The sequence below is a fragment of the Rhinopithecus bieti genome, unplaced genomic scaffold (assembly GCF_001698545.2).
Source record: "Rhinopithecus bieti isolate Rb0 unplaced genomic scaffold, ASM169854v2 scaffold_12667, whole genome shotgun sequence".
Lineage (NCBI taxonomy): Eukaryota > Metazoa > Chordata > Mammalia > Primates > Cercopithecidae > Rhinopithecus > Rhinopithecus bieti.
Genome location: NW_016807256.1, coordinates 678,795 through 687,814, shown reverse-complemented (window position 1 = coordinate 687,814; position 9,020 = coordinate 678,795). Strand labels below are relative to the sequence as shown.

At 62.2% G+C, this 9,020-nt stretch overlaps 1 protein-coding gene across 2 annotated transcripts in view; it reads left to right on the top strand.

Moving 5' to 3' along the window:
• The first annotated feature begins 203 nt into the window (after nucleotides 1-203).
• BGN (biglycan) overlaps nucleotides 204-9,020 on the top strand; it is a 14,865-nt gene continuing 6,048 nt past the window's right edge. The window contains exon 1 of one of the 2 annotated variants that reach the window (XM_017880796.1): nucleotides 204-428. The gene's annotated coding sequence lies outside the window, so the exon portion shown is untranslated. Of the gene's footprint in view, nucleotides 429-7,533; nucleotides 7,726-9,020 lie in introns of those variants that run through there. The other variant, XM_017880797.1, reaches the window with a different exon arrangement.

Genomic DNA, 9,020 nt, shown 5'->3' with positions numbered 1-9,020 from the left:
CCCATCTGGGCAGTGGAAAGTTTGACTCTCTGGGTCCTTGTTTGAGTGAGTGTGAGTGTGTCCGTTCCTTTGCTGTCTGCCCCAGGCGGGGGAAGGAGGATGGGGAGGTGGTGGGGCGTGAGGGGGCGGGGCTCGCTAGTCAGCCGATGTCTTACAGCAAAATGCTCCCTTTTTGAAGCCTGCCAGGGGGCCGGAGCCGCCCCTCCTGCCTGCCCGCCCTCTCTCTCCCCGCCGTCCCCTCCCCGTCGGCCCGCCTGCCCAGCCTTTAGCCTCCCTCCCGCCGCCACTGTCTCCCTCTCTCCACAAACTGCCCAGGAGTGAGTAGCTGCTTTCGGTCCACCGGACAGACCGGACAGACAGACTCGCGGACGGCCCACCACCCCAGCCCGCCAACTAGCCAGCCTGAGCCTGGTGCCTCCCCTCTCCAGGTAGGGCTCCTGAGCCAGGCCCACTCCCGCCCTGCGCTGTCCGCACTGTCCCCTTGCTGGCCTCAAGCTGCCCCTTCAGCAACCCAGAGATGCCTCTGGCTCTGCTGCCTCCGCTATCCCAAGCCCTGGTCCTGCTGTCCCCAGTGTCCCGAGGGTGTCCACGGATTTCCCCAGTGCTCTCTGTAGGCTGCTGATCCATGCCCCTTCATCGCCACCCTGCGGTCCCCTTGGTCCCTGTCAGGCTTCTGCCTTGTCTCACCACCTTCCAGGCACCTTTCCCTCACCCCTTCCTCTCCCTCTCCTTTCTGACCTTGCTCTGCTTCATCCAGCTCTTGTCTCTCTGCCTCCCACTTGGGGTCCGTCTTCTTGGTTGCCACCCTAGAGCGTAGCTGGGTGACTGGCACCCCATCTTTGCCAACTGCTGTGTTTCATCATTGCAAGTCCCAGGCGCATGCTCCACTCCCTCAGCCTTGCTCTGCCTAGGCGCCTCCTTGCTCTAGAGCTTGGCACCTGGCCTGGGTTGCGTCAGGTCAGGGAGGACTGCCCAGCACCCACTGAGCTCAGCACCCAGGAGCAGTCCTCCGCTGCATTGCCTGAGGCCAGTCCTTAGCATGGGCTGAGAGACTTGGTTTCCCAGGCATGCCCCAGGCACCCTGCCCAGATATTCCTCACTCACCCCCAGGTTAATGCCCTGCCTGTACTTCCTCTGTGAGAAGTATGGGTCCTGGGAGCCCTGGCTGCAAGGGCCCTGACTGGGGCTGCCTGGGTGACTCAGCCCTGTCTGTTTTCCAGGACCCCCTTGGACTGGGACTCAGAATGGATGGGGAAGGGAAGGAGAGAAAATCAGGCAACTGTGCCATGTTCCCCAGGGCGGACCTGGCTTGGGGTCCCAGAAGGGCCTGCCAAGGGACCCAGGAGAGGGAGTGCTCTGGAAGGCCCAGGGAGAGGAGCGCCCCGTCACTGCCCCGTGGGCTGGGCTGGGTGCCTGAGCGCCTGCTGAGCAGAGCAGGGGACCGAGGGACCTGCAGGGCACAGGACACATCAGTCTCCAGTGGTCTGTCTTGGTAGGCAGGTCTCTCTTCTGCTGTCCTGGCCGCCAGACTGCTCAGGTCCCATCCTCAGGGGCTCCTGTTTCTGTGCCCTCTCCCCTCCGTGTCCTGCCAGCTCTCTGCCCTATAGCAACTAATTGGAACTGAGACAAGCTGGAGATGCTCAGCGCCCCCGCCCCTGTGCCAGAAAAGCTCCCGGGGACCAGCGCCCAGGGGTGCAGGTGAGCACCTCCTGGTGACACCCAGCTGCCTCTGCCAGCCTCACCCCAGGAGAGCTGGTATATGAGCAGGGGTGTCTTGGTGCGGACCATGTCCATGTATGGCCACTGTGGGCCAGCATAGTGAGTCTTTGAGGGCAAGCCCATGTGGGTGTATTGAAAGGAAGATGCAGGGCAGCCTCCAAGCCACCAGGGCTGGGTGGTGGGAGCAGGTTGTGAGCCAGGGAGCGCAGAGGGCTCCCATGGCAAGATGGCCAGCTGTGGGTGGCAGCCCTGGCCTCCCTGGCCCACCTTCAAGCCCCAAGGACACAGGTGGCAGTGGGCATTAACCCTACCACCGCATAGATGGGGAGTCTGGGAAAGGAAGGGGAGTGTTTCCAAGGCAAGAATGAGTTTCCTGTCTTTAGCAACATTCCAGAGTCACTCAAAGCTATAGCGTATCCCTTTCAGTGACAGCGCCAAGTCCCCAGAGGAGGGGTTTGTAATGAGTTCACACTTGACAGTTAGCTCTCAGAGCCTTCAGCAAGGGCTTCTGAGTCCTTGCCACCCTGTATAGAGGTGGGATGGGGACCTCCCGCTCTGTTGTCTCCCGTGCTTCCCGGGCCCACCCCCCAGCATCTCCAGCCAGAATCCCCAGCACACATCCCACCCGCAGGCCTAGCCCCAGTCCTGGAGCCCCTGGAGCCCCACCTGCCAGGGCCCCTCCCCTGCCTTGCTCAACCCCCAACACTCCTGATTGTTGGAAAGGTCTTCCCATGCCCACCACGACCTCCTCCCACTCATCTGTGGGCGGGAGAGCTTCGTCCCTGCCCCACGTTGCCCCCCTAGCGTCCAGGCCCACCACCAAGCCCCGACAGGCCTGGGAACCGCACTGGTGAGTGGGGACACACCAGCCGGGGGTCTTGCTCACACCGAGGGGCTGGGGGTGATGGTGGCTTTCCCAGGGCACCCTGCCTTGGGCTGCAGGCCGCTGGGTGGGCACCGGCTCCCTCAGAAGGCAGCCCAACCTGGGATCCTGCCGGCCGGGGCCTGGGGCAGTCAGTGCCCCAGCACCTGTCCTCTTCTGCTCAGATGCTGGGCTGGGAGAGCCGCGGCCACAGCTCGGCCGCTCAGAGCCCTTTCTGCAAGGCTTACAGGGACCAGTTGGGGGGGGTGTGCAGAGGGGCTGCGCTGTGGGGAGGGCACGTGGCTCAGTCCTCCTGGCCTGTGGCCTGCCTGGCCTAAGTGGCCTCCAGGACCCATGGCCAGGCCCTTCTCCAGCCTTCCAGAAAGAACCAGCTTCCCAGGGTTCCCTGGGGAAGGCCTGGGGCCACCTCCTCTGGAGGGGTGGGGGCTGTGCTTCATTCCTCCTTCCCCAGGTCCCCTCCGAGACCTGGAGCCCACAGCCAGAAGCCCCTTCTGGGACTCTAGACTCCCGGAAACCACCCCAGCTGCCTCCTCTGCCGTTTGCCTTCTTCCCCCGCCCCATCATGGCTCTGCGTCAGAACAGCCTCTGGGGCTCTGGGGTGGCTATGGAGGGGCCGCCAGCCTTGGCTCTTCCAAGGACTGCAGAACCCTCCCCCTCCCAGCTTCCCCCCTGCGCAGCTCCGATCCCAGCCAGACCGAGGGGCAGGGTCAGGTCCCGGCTCCCTGGCAGGCCTGGTGAAGGTGCTGCCCATTCCCATGGGGCTTACTTCTGAGGCTTAGGAGCCTGGGGCTCTAGCCAGCCTTCCCGCGTGGAACTCTCCCGGTCCACTGCATCTTAATTAAGCCTGAGCTCCACTTAAACACTGGCCTGAGATGAGCTGGAAGACCAGGGACCCAACAGACTCTGTGGGCCTCTTGAACTTGCCTCTGCTAGGCATCCCAGTCCTGTTCGGTCCCTGAGGTGTTCAAATGGGCCAAGGGGAGCATAGTGGGCAGACCTGGGTGGCCACAAGATTAGAAGGCAGCCCTGTCCATGGAGACAGGGGAAGTCTGGGAAGCCAGTGTGACTTCTATCCTCTGGAAGTCTGAGTCCCTGCTTGGCCTTGACTGCCATCCCATGGGTCTTGGAGGCTGCCCTCATGCAAGGATACACACACCCATGGGAGCCCAGCAGCCCTAGGAGCCTGAGGCTAAGCAGACTGTGGGCCGCCCTGGCTGGCTGAAGGCGGCTAATCCCAGCCCAGCCTGAGCCCCCGGCAGAGAGCGGGTTGCGGCAGGGAGGGGCTGCAGGAAACCCTCCTCTCCCCTCCTGGCCTTAGTGGGCCTGTACCAGGGAGGGAGGGAGGCAGGGCCCCAGGGTCTGGGGAGCAGGCCGGGAGCATCTTCCCTGGGGCCCTGAAGTGCTCGCCTGGGGAGAAGATGGCTTTTCCAGGAGACGCCCCTGCAGACAGAGGCAGAGGTGAGAGGCTGGGTGGGGGCTGAGGAGGGGCTTCTGGATCTGTGGGCCTTGAGGAGCTGCTGATGGTGGCATCCAGAGAGAAGGGCCATGCTTCCAGGGGAGCTCCCTGCACAGCCCCAAGAGTGTGAGGCCTGCCAGCTTTGGGGCCTGTGGCACTGTCTGCAGTGAGCAAGGACACAGACGGACAGACAGACAGTGTGTGCAGTCCCAATTCCGCTGTTTCCTCACTGTGTGGCCTTGGGCAAGAGTTTGGGGCCAACTCCCTGAGCCTCAGTTTACCCCTTCATCAAGTCTTAAGAGTATCGCTTCCTTCTTAGAGTCAATGGGGGATGGCAGGGGACTAAGTAAAGAAATCACATGAGTCCCCTGCTCTGCCTCTGAGAGGTGACAGCATCCTCCCTTTCCCTTGGAGACTCTAGCAAGAGGCCCAGAATCTCTTCAGGGAGTGGGGGGAGGGGGGCGGGCAGCAGTGGTCCGCATGCAGAGGACCAGGAGCGCACAGCAGGAAGGGCTGAGTCCTGCACTCCGCCGACTGTGGGGACAGGTTGGACCTCGACATGGGCACCACAGGTTGCAAAGGGCTGGCACAGAGATGTGGGAAGTGGCTGGGCGCATCAAGGGAGAACTCCACCCTTGTCCCTACCCTGCCAGAAAACCTCTGGAAAGGATTTGAGCAGCAGATGAGCCGGGGTTTCCCAGTCCCTCCACACGTGGCTGCAAGGGGAGCAGACACCCAAGCGTGGCTGCCTGAAGGGCATGCTGGGGCAATGGCGGGGGCTTGGAATGTGGCTGGGGTGCACAAGGTCCGCCCCTCCCCACTCCAGCCCCCAGCCCCTCAGGCAGCCATTCCCACAGATGAACGCACACAGCAGACTTTGGCAAGGCCATGGAGGTTGCACATCCCCTCTCTGGTTGATGCCCAAGTGCAGGCTGGAGCCGTCAGTGGGGAGGGACTGGTGGACTGGGGCCTGGGAGAGTGGCAGGGGGCAGGCCAGGTGTCAGCCGGGGCACAAGCAACTGGCTGCTGATTGAAACAGGGCCCAAAAGGCTTTGGCGGCCAGAGGGGAGGGAGGAAGGGCACAGTCCCGGGGACCCTGCAGGGCTGCGTGCAAGATGGCACGTGTGTCAGAGTTCAGGTCGGGTTGCTCAGGGGGGCAGACGCCCAGGGCTGAGGCTGCGGAGACAGCGTCTGGCGTCTGCCACTTGGCAGCTGTGAGCCACACCGTCTGCAGGCGAGCTCCCAGGGCCCGCCAGACCTCAAGCCCTGCTCCTGCCGCCCTTGGCCTGGCCTGAATGCCTGGCACGGACCCTCCATGCTCTCAGAGGCTGCCAACGCATCTTGTTTGGCTGTGACCTCGAGCAATCCAGTGCAGAGGACTGCGCTGGCTTTCAGAGGGGCAGACAAGGAGGGCCCTATTGGGGTGGTGGCGGAGGCTCCAGGAAGCCCAGCCTCCTCCCTCACTCACACCTGCGGTCGCCCAACCTGGGGCTCATGCCATTGCCGCTCCTGTCCTTTGCTCTAAAGAGGTGGCATCCAGGGAGCTCAGGGCACACTTTGATGGGGCTTGAAACCCTCCCTGAAGTCCCTGAGGACACATCCAGGGAGGCCAATGCAGGGAAACTGAGGCCCAGAGGCCTCAGTTGTGGTGATGGAGAGTTGAGGACTGGAGGGACTTGCTGTGGGTCTCTCAGGATCTGACTATGGGGTATTCCTGCTTCCTGGGCTGGGGGCCTCACCTGCCTTATCTCTGTGTGGATATATGTGTATGTATGTGTGTATGTATACATATGTATATGTGAATGTGTATACATGTGTGTATAGATGTGTGCATGACTGTGCTCACTCGCTGGTCATCGGGTCTACCTGTTGTGGCACTGTCGTAGTTGCATGTAGTCAATTTGACGTGTGTATAAGTTGTAATGTGTGCATGTGGGTATAGTGCATGTGTGTGTTACATGTCATGTATGTGTATAGTGTTACGAGTGTGTTGTAATGTTGTGCATCCTGTGTATGTGTGTTTATAATGTATATCACATGTGTGTATGTGAATGTGTATTACATGGGTATGCATCGTGTTGTTAGGTTTGTGGCAGTATATGTGTGTGTGTACATGTGTGTATAGGAGTGTGCATGTGTCTGTGCATGTATGTGTGTGGATGTGTGCCTGTATGTGGATGTGTGTGGATGTGTGTACATGTGTGTTTTGTGTAGGTATGTGCATGTGTGTGTTCACGTGTGTGTGTATACGAGTATGTGTATGTGTGCATCTGTGTGTATGTTTCTGTGTGTGTATGTGTATACGTGTGTGTACATATTCTGGCAGGAGGGAGGGGCTCGGTGTGAGGTGGTGGGGAGAAGGCAGGGGCCAGGCTTTGGGAGGACAGCTGAGCCTATCCATCTCCAGAACCTCCCAAACTGCCACCCCCAGTCTCGGGCATTCAGGCTGTCACAGGCCCAGAGACATGGCTGGAGCCCCTGTGGCTGAGGAGCACAGCTGAGAGCTCAGGGCCTAGAAGCGCCAAAGCTGAATTCCAAGTCAGGCTGAGTGATTTGGGGGAAATGAGAGCCTCTCTCTCGGCCTTAGCTTTTGTGTCCATAAAATGGGGATATTCATCGTGCCAGCTCCAGGGGATCCTTCCCCCCAAGGCTCCCCTGGCTCCCTCTGGTTTCATGGGCCCCTTGCCGCCTCCTGTGGGCTCAGACACAGAGCCTGTCCCTTCCTCGGGAGCGGTCTCAGTTTTGTGCCAGTTCTTTGAGGGGAAATGAGGGATGTGCCGGGAAGCCTGCCCGGCCCCCACTCCTCCAGCCTGCCCACTGCTTGGGCACAGCCATGAGCCATAGAAAGCCAGCCAAACCTTGTCCTTCTGCCTCTGTCACGGGGCCCGAGTGTATGGGCCCTCAGCCTCCCTCCCTGCTCCGAGGGAACCTCTTCCCCTTGCCCCTTTTTCAGTCTCTTGGAGACCCCCCAGACATCCTACTATATCAGGCAGCCTGCCTTCAGAGTCCTCGTCGCCCCACAGCTGGTCCTGGGAACCCACCTGAGACCCCGATGACCAGTCTTGCCGTGACTGACAGCCCTGCGCCTGTGCCCCCTCCCTTGGTGGAGGGCCCGATTCCCTAACAGGAGTACCTGCAGGGAAGTCCCAGCTCCTGGGGAGACCCCTGGCCCCGGGGCAGGAGTCCCTGTAGAGTCCTCCTCCAGGCCAATGCGTGGGTCCTGGGGGCTCCAAGCTGGCCATGGTCAGATGGTCCTCTGTCCCCTCAGCCTTCCCTAGCCCCTCCCCACAGCCTTCCCTAGGCCCAGCCAGACCACCCCAACCCCACCTGTCCAGGTGGACTGCCCACCCTGGAGCTTTCCAGGGCTCTGGTGGGGCGTTCCAGCCCTGACTCACTCTCCCTGGGAGGTAGCGGCTTTGGCAGGGGCATCGGTAGGGAGGGGCAGGGCAGTCTCCTACCTCCCCCACTCCATCTTGCTCTCCTGCTTCCATCCTGCCCTTCCTGTTCTCTCCCACTGCTGCTGCTGCCGCTCCTCCTCTTCCTCCTCCTCCTCCTCCTCCTGCCCCCGGGTGTCCAGTGGCACTGGGAGAGGGTCCCGCAGTGGCAGCAGGCATCAGAGGCCCTGCCCTGCCCTGCCCTGTCCCGGAGGAAGGGAAACGCCATCCAGGTAGGTGAGTGTTGAGCCTTCTCCCTACTTGGGGGCCAAGACCCTCCGGGGGGCTCCCCTAGGTCCTGCTGGACCGGCCTGGGGCTGGCAGGCCCTGGGTTGCAATTGGGGTCTCAAGGCTCAAAAGAATGAGGGAGGCTGGGTGCTGCCCCAGCAGGGGCCTCCTGGTGACCCCAGGGGTCAGCATAAAGTCCAGCTCCACATGAGGGGGAAGCCGAGCTAAGCCTTGGGCTCTGACTCCTACTTTGCAGTATGGCCCGGGGCCTATGGGCTCAGGAGGGCTCTGGGGCCAGTTGCGGAAAGGCCACTCCACTGGCCTGGCAGCTGCTATAGCCACAGCCTCACCACAGGCCCCTCTGTCCACGGGTGTGGGAGGGGCCATGGGCGGCTTCCAGAGGGGATGCCAATGCAGAGGGGACGCCTGCCAGCAGATGCTCCCTGGAGCACCCGAGGAGCTGCAAGGGGGCGACAGGACAGGCCTCCATCCCAACCCTCTCCTGGGATTGATGGAACTGGAGGCACAGTGCTTGTGCTCAGACCCAACCTGGCCCCGAAGTGGCCTCAGGCCCCCGGTCCGCTGGCAGCAAGGGCCCCAAAGCGGCAGCCCCAGCAGCCAACCCAGCCCCAGGTCAACTGGGGAAGCATCGGGCAGGGCGGGGCTGCTCAGAGAGTGCTGGCCTAGGGGCAGAGCCCCACCTCCCCACGGCCTCCTTAGACCCCTGCAACCAGCAGCTGGGCTTAGGGGGCTCACCTCGCCCTGCTGGAGCCCCAGACAGCCCCTCCCCAGCTAGTACTGGCCCTAAGTGAGGTCTCCTGGGCGTGTGACTGCTTCAGGTCTGCCAGAGGCCCTTGCTGCCCAGCTGGGCTCCCTGTCTCCAGATGCACCGAGCGCCACCCCAGGCTGGGTGGCGAGCAGGGCAGGCATGTTTATTCCCACTTAACAGATGGGGAAGGTGAGGCTGGGGTGAGACCTGGACCTTTGCCAGGCAGTCAGGGTGGATGGAGTGGTAGGAGAGGCAGGGCTCCAGCCTCTTCTTGTAGGGCACATTCCCGGCTGCCTCTGGACGGGAGACCATGTCTGATGAGGAGGAAGGAGGCAAGCAGAGGTGGGTGCTGGCGGCAGGCTCGGGCAGGGCTGCTTCCCCTCCACTCCCACCCGCCGCCTCGGCCTGGGGGGCCTCAGGCAAGCCTGACCCTGCCCCTGCCACCCTGGCGGCAGCCTGCTCCCCTGGGGGGCCTCTCTGAGCTGCCGAGGCTGTGGGCAGGGAGGAAGGGTGGGAGCACATCTAGCCTTA